This window comes from Tigriopus californicus, chromosome 7 (assembly GCF_007210705.1).
Source record: "Tigriopus californicus strain San Diego chromosome 7, Tcal_SD_v2.1, whole genome shotgun sequence".
Classification (NCBI taxonomy): domain Eukaryota; kingdom Metazoa; phylum Arthropoda; class Copepoda; order Harpacticoida; family Harpacticidae; genus Tigriopus; species Tigriopus californicus.
In genome coordinates this window covers 14098850-14106323 of record NC_081446.1, presented here as the reverse complement: position 1 = coordinate 14106323, position 7474 = coordinate 14098850, and the positions used below count along the sequence as shown (strand labels likewise).

Here is a 7474-nt window from a genome sequence, read left to right as displayed (position 1 = left end):
CCACATAAATAAACTCGCTTTTCATCTGCGTGCAACAAAGAGAGGGAAAAGACTATTGTACGCACACTATATTGTAGAGTCTCCATAGTTGAGGACGAGAGGGAATTTGTCACGCATAATTCAGAAACAACAACCCCTCCCCTCTCAAGATCTCCCCGAGTTGGATGTTCTTTCTTTCCTCTACATAAATTCTAATTTAAGACTTCACTGGGTCCATCTTGGCGAGAACTGTTCCGTTCATGTACCCGTACGAAAAAGAGTTGTCTCCCTTCGCGAATTTGCATGAATCCACGGCCAGTGAGCTGCTGGCTCAACACGACGAAACGACGAATCGCGGGGTTCACGGTTCATATCCAGTCGGGGCCATTTCCTTCACGATTATTTCCGTAACATCAATTCTTAGTCCGGGATCCGAACAACGTGATCTGATCCCACTCGTCGTTGGGGGACCATGATTTGCGACCACTGATCCGGAATGAGGTTCCTGCCCGTTAGGCGATGGCTAGTAGTCTCTATGCTAACTGTTCTTGGGCAATTAGTAGCGAGATATTATGTACATGCAAACTGGGAGGACTTGTCGCATTCAATTGGTGACACGCATACACAAACAATGTCTTGGCATTGCTTGACATGCCAGTGACGATGATTAGCCCTGCTTGTGGGTGAAGGAAGTGGAGGGCTCGATTCCAAATTGATTCTACCCGAGGAAATTGGAACAAATCACCTTGACATTCAGGCCCATTTCCTGGAGTTCATTTTCATTTCAACATGCTGCACGCGAGATCATCTTTCTCCGTCGATCATGGAGAATGTCTTCTTTCGTATGCGGAGCACTTTCACTCATTAACAGATGCTAATTCAAAATCGTACGTACGTATTGACTCCGAAAAGCCGGAGGTGGTTGAGTGATTGAGAATGGCTTCTCCATCCATTGGCTGGGTGACGGCTCCATTCCGACCATTGAGCCAGGCTCCAAAGACTTTTCCATCTTGGCACACAATGATTCGTCATTTCCAGATCTTTTTAAAATGTCGTTTTTGATATGCAAGCCGCATTCAAAACTCTCTCTCTCTCTCTTTCTCTTTTCGTCTTGCTCTGAGTCAATCGGAAAAAGGTGCGGTGCGCACAGTACACACGTTTACACAGTACCAGACCAATACCGGGAAGTTTTTGGCGGCGGTCGGGCCATTTGAATTTTGTCAATGGATGCCAGGAAATGAACCGAGTGGCAATTTGAGATCCTTGGGATATGTCCCTACAATGACTTCCAGAGGTATCAGAGGTACCAGAGGTATTTGCCAACACATGACACCCCTTTGAAATGATGGCGGTAAATTCATTTATTTTGACATCTCCCGGGCTTTTAATGAGTCCTCAAGACTCTCGGCACGTAAGACACATTACGTACATACAGACAAGAGGAGTGCAGTGGGTGCCCGACAACAAGTGTACTGGGCCAGTTTTAAAGCCCATTTATTGCCTTCAAAACAAAGGAGTGGAACAAATGCAGGTAGAGAAATATGTGAATAATTACCCCTCTCTCCTTAGCATCAGAGCCAGTACATGAGGCTCAATAAAAGTGTTTAATTCCACCGACGAGAGAGAAATGGAAATTCTCACAGGCTCTGAAGCCGTAAACACTAAACAGTCGAAACAACTTGGAATGAAACAGAGCAAGAATTGGCCAGCCATCTTTTTGTTTACCCAAACTCCTGCTGAGCAGTGATGGTTTTAGTCCAGCTGATCCGGAACAATTAATCATCTCAAGAGAGAATGCTCCGAGGAGCAACCAATCAATCGTGGTTGATCCAGAAACCAAAGGGCAAATCAAGACATTAGAATTTCAAATTTTTCCTTCTCCTCCTGCTCCCGTGTGCTTCCAAGCAAACCAGCCAACCGACCGACCGTTCGACAAACCAACCAACCAACCAACCAACCAAACCATCAATGGTTTGGAGTCAGCGAGGAAGAGCAGTCTAGCAAAATTCTTGAAGCCCGAACGAATTGCCATTCCTAAAGAAGAGAGAAAGAGAATGAACGCGAGGAGGGTTCCTCCAATGGTATCAAAGGGGGAAACAAATATTAAAAATCGGCTAAAGCCACACATGGTTTTATGATTTGGAAAGAAAAATGATTTTTGCATCTCATTGCCGAGGAAAACCTCAACCGCTGCTTGACGAATGGAGACAGTTCAGCTTCAGAGCTTTTGAAGAACCAACTCGGAAAATCTCCCTCTGGTTTAATCACTTTGTGTAAGTAGTATTAAAGAATCATGAACACACTAAGAACACATCTGTGCTCCAGGATTAAAAACAGGGCAACGACAAAGGCCGAATTCCATGAAAACATTGATTTGCCAACCCTTCTCCGTGGCATTTTCCCAGTGGTGTTAAAGTTCACACACACACACACTACGAAACGAACTTGAATCCAACAATAGATAAAATGGTCTGACTGGAAAAAGTGTCACTCGCATTGTTTCCGACTTCGTGATGGAGTAATTAATCCCACCTTTGTAATCCTCTTCTTCCCTCCTCAACAAGTCAGAATGCAGATTTAGTCAAGCGTAAGGAAGGATTCCTGGTAAAACTTTGAAGGTTGAAAAATCATGCCTGAGAAGCACCCAAGGAGAAAGAAACAACGCCAAAGACGACATGTCGATGGCAATTTCGACTACAATCGTCAGCTTTGCACAGGGCACCAAGTACATTGTGCTCATGAAGATTGGCAATTCTTCTCGATAGCACAGACGAGAGCAAAAGATTCAGATCAAATACTTTCACTTCATCAAAAGACAGTCGGCCGCAGTAGCTCACGTCTTGCAAGTCCAATTGCCATTCCGCAGTAATCTTGACTCACGTGTACCTAGTACATACATGCACTGCATGGTACATACGCGTACATTTGTACGTACATTTACACAGAGCGAGTGGAAGTACAATTCACCAGAACGTTCATCCCGCGCGTTTCCATGGAGAAAATATTCCAATTAACCACCATTAAAAGGGTACCTAAAACCATTCCAAGGATTCGCCCTCAACTTGTAAGTAAGCCTCCAGCGCTAACTGGAATTTCGCACCAAAAATTGAGAGAAAAATATCCGATTTGGTTCCTACAGTGGTGAATGGAACTTAAAGTAAATCAAAAGGAGGCTACTTTAATTAGTGGCAAATTTGGAAACATGCCCACGAGGTGAAGAGAATTCCATTCCCCAGCGTGTCCCATGCTCGCAGCCATTCATTCGAGAGAGGCCATTTTCAGTAAGAGGGACCCCCTATCATTATTTCTAGGCCAATACATTCCTAAAAGTGCGCTCCCCACTTGAGAACGAAAATGAGCCGTTTTCAAACAGCTCTATGGGTTTAACACCAAGCTAAAGACCAACTACTTGCCACTGGCATTGGTTGGCCACGAACCCCACGAACTTATTGGTGGTGGTGGTGGAGGTGGCGATGAGGACGAGGAGGAAGAGGAGCAAGATGATGCTACTTCGGTACACTCGGCCATGCTGTGAGCAATGGGTTTATTATGCAGTGTGATGGCCTAAAAATGTCGTTCATTTCTAGGGCATGGTGTCGCTTTTTCGACCCCTGAAATGGGGTCCTTGGGGTGGGCGTTTCACCACTTTCCCAACTCGTACATGGTAGTGATACAAGTTAAAATGCAAAAGTTGGAAAGAGACTGAGTAGTCGACAGTGAGGAGGTGATGAAATTTTTGGATGTAGGCCATGAGAAAAGTTGGAAGAAATGGCGTCTCAATTCACGATATGGACTCATCTTGAAGAGATGTGTGTGTGCGAGTGTGTATGTTCTTGTCGTACAATGGAGTGAAAGAAACGTGCCAGGAATTGTCAAGGCAACGTCTACAGACTGACTGACTGACTGACTGACGGACTGACTGACGAGCTGAATGAATGTGTACGTACAGCGAGTACATATGCATATCATCTTCAACCCACAAAGGCAGGACGTCAAAGATTCGGGGGAGAAAATTGAGATGTAACATTTCAATTTCATTCACCGTCAAGAGTATTGTGCCCGTGATGTCTTGCATTATAGGCGTGACAGGCTTTGATTTTGGCCAATTCACGTTCACACAAGTTCACCTGCACACTTGAGTGCTGCCAGAGCGTTGGAATCACTTTGGGGTCCATCCATGAATATGTTTGAAAGTGTGCCTTGGGTGGCACGACCCAAGTCATGTGTGGGCAGCATACTATTCGGGATTTTAGTGCATGCTGAAGCTCCCAGCTCCAAGCCATGTTTTAGCCAATGAACTCGTAAATGACCGCGAGTCCAAGTCCATCCTGGAGAGTGATTTAGAAATACGCAGTAATTGCCGTTTCCTCCACTTTCCCTGCATTTCTGTCCAACCATCGAGCAAGTGTGCATGTTCTCGTATTATACGTGTAGGTATATCCAGAGCAAGCTAGCCTCCTTCATCCATTCACAAGCCATGCCTACTGCTGAGTCTTCAGAGCTAATCGCTGCAACATGAAATCGCTTCCAGCGATAAAAATGCCCTTAACTCAGGACTCCTTAAAAGACTTTCAAACCCAGGTTCAAATCAATACTTGTCAGTCAAACAGGGGTCCCTGGACAAAGATGCAAAACGGGCTTTATCCAACGTTCATGTCAATGTATCAAAATGAATGATATATGGTATTATTAAGAAGTCTAGTGGGTCAGGCCTCACACACTTGGTCTGGTTTCTAATAAGCAGAGGAGCCAAATTCTTGCTCTGTTAATTTCCAAGTCGAAGAGTTTCTCAAAAAAAAGCACACCCAAGCCTGTCCAATGCTTCCATCTAGTCGAAAAAACTTGAATATTTTTACTAAGCTAGAAATCGCTTTTCCAGCCGAGATTTGTTCTTGATCGGAGACAACACGGAAAAAGTTCTATGTCCAGACGACCCCCTCCGAGGAAGTTGCAAAGGTTTTGAATAATTTATAATGTCAAGTGATCGCCCCTCTCTCATTGTGTCTTTGGTGTTCTCTCTTCGTTCTTTGCTGCAAGTGTTATTGGTCTGTTTGTCTGTTCAGGTGGTGACCAAGACCCATTGGAGCATTTTGTCTCAGGCAGTAAATTGCCTTGCTGCCAAACTTTCTTGGTCACAAGATGTCTTATTCATGAGATTACGCTTGGTCTCGACTAACAAAAGAAAAGTTTTTGCTTGCTGAAGACCGAAGTGAACAATTATATCCATCCGAGATGTTGTTCAACTCTTGTCCTTGAGGTTGGAAAAAAATGCAATGTTGTGACAAAGTGTCTCGTTCCTCTTGAGCGACTTCTTGATCTGCTGCTTTGATAAATGGTACAAATTTCCCAACATGCACAACTCCTCCCTTGAAGCCTTCAAACAAACTTTGCATCTCATCCCAAGTCTCCCCAAAATTGGGAGCGATGCCATTGCAACGGAGAACCATACAAATGTGGGAAAAATGAGGGTGTCTTCTTTGTAAGTGCTTGGATGATGTTTGTAACGTAGCGTAGGAATGACAAAGTGAATTAAGACCAAGAACTTGATGGTAATAATGAGAGGAACTGTCAGCTCTAATTGCTTGAATGGATCTGCTTGAAAATGACGACGACTCCTATGAAGTCGGCCATGATGAGACGACAAAAGTGTCATCCAAGAAAATGAGGCAAGAGTGGTGGAAAAGGTAGCATAGTGGGTTCCATTGAAATAAAAAAAAATGGAAGGGCTTTTTTGAACGAATCTCGTCTAATTAACGGGTCTAGCTGTACGTACCTGAAAACGAGTAGGGGGATCTGTGATGCGGTTTCCACTCTCAAAGGGTTTCATTATGTGACAAGTTTTTTTTAACGAAACCCCCCGTTTCTTCTTCTCTTCTTTCGAACGTTTTCGGGATTTTCAGAGATGGAGAATTGAAAGCGATCTTTGTTTGGAGGGACGAACCGCGGCATTTTGACGCTACCATCCGTTACTAAGAGGTTTGTGGCCATCCCAAGGGATGACACCCAATCTGTAAATATTACAAAGATAAACTGCCTCAAAAAAAGAGGATAGAAATTGTCATTGCGTGGCGGCCAAGTTGGACTTAATTACTCCTCTTATCTGGCGTTTCCAGTGGAGCAAAGGGAACATGAGTGTCTGGTAAAGATTTTCCATTGATAAAAAGAAACACTCGATAAGAGCCCAGAAGAAGGAAACAGCTCCAGCATCACCAGAGGGCAAACCGAGAGATCATTTTTTTGTGTTTTGATGACTCTCATCTGGTTTGCTTCACTTCTCTGTCGTTTTCTTTTGAAGCCAAGGCAAGCCGCCCTCGCACGAAATTAATAATGCCTTCTCCACTTTTAGCCACGGATTTGGTCGTGGTAATTATTAGTATTCGTATTACATAACACACTATGGTGGGTTTCCACGACGAATGAATATGAATTTTGACTGGCACATATATTACTTGCAATTATTTCAAGCACTCAAGTGAATTGCTCAATGGTCCTGTTTTTTTTGCTCTTTGGATCGGCGGCCAAAAATTGTTTTATTATTGCTGATTGCTCCCATCAAAAATCCACAGCCACATCCAGATTCTCCATATAAACAGATTCAAGAAGACAAAACAGAAGTAAATAGACTCCTTGAGCCGGTCGCCTTGTATATTTAGAAGGCGGTTCAGCCGTTTATGAAAAACCACCAAACCACCATCTCCATCTGGTTTTGTCAAGGCGAACGAAGAAGAAGAGACTATAAAACCACCAGACTGAAAGGAGATCGACCTCCAGGGCATCATCATCAGCAGCAACAACCTCTCCTTCGCATTGCTCTTCTACCTATTGAGCGCCATAAAAAAGAGGGGGCTCTCCTCTTGAGCACCTCGTTACCAGTTCAGACCCCCAAAAGAAACTCCAATGTTGTTTGTTGTCAAAGATGCTCATTCACGTGTCTTCACGCGGAAACTTACCGAATGTCTGGTTACCAATCATCCAAGGTTGTTTACTCAAGAGTTACCCGTCCCTTTTGAGTATGCTTGAAGAGCTTCTGGCTCATATTTGTCGGTAACTCTAGACTTGCGTTGCGACTTCTTGTGCCTAAACAAATGCGAGCAATTGTTCCGGGCCATTCCTCGTTCTGTGGGTGGTTGTGAAACTCCCCTAGACCGATAATCAATTTTCAGAGCAGGGCAAAAAGCTGACATTTTTTTCACCGTCCACCATTGCTCAAGACCAATGTCTTCATCATTTACTTTGCCTTTGGTGGCTCAAAGGAGGGCTGGAGGGGGAAAAACGTGTCGAGAAGAGGCTCGTTTTGCTTCCAAAAGAAGGAGTGGAATATCCGAGAAACTCTGTTCAGGCTTTGTTTTTATCATAACCCAATACCGTATATTTGGTCAATTGTTACTCTCGAGCTTAAAAAAAGAGATTATGGTGAATACAATTGGGGGGTTATTACCTCGAGAATATGGTTGTCTTCACAGGATTTCGAGCGATCAAGCGTGGTTGATGGGTT

The 7474-nt window shown here is 44.0% G+C and overlaps 1 protein-coding gene across 5 annotated transcripts in view; it reads left to right on the top strand.

Moving 5' to 3' along the window:
• The window catches only part of LOC131883298 (kin of IRRE-like protein 3), a 61019-nt gene that overhangs the window by 24538 nt on the left and 29007 nt on the right, over positions 1–7474 (top strand). The gene's annotated exons all lie outside the window — the stretch shown is intronic.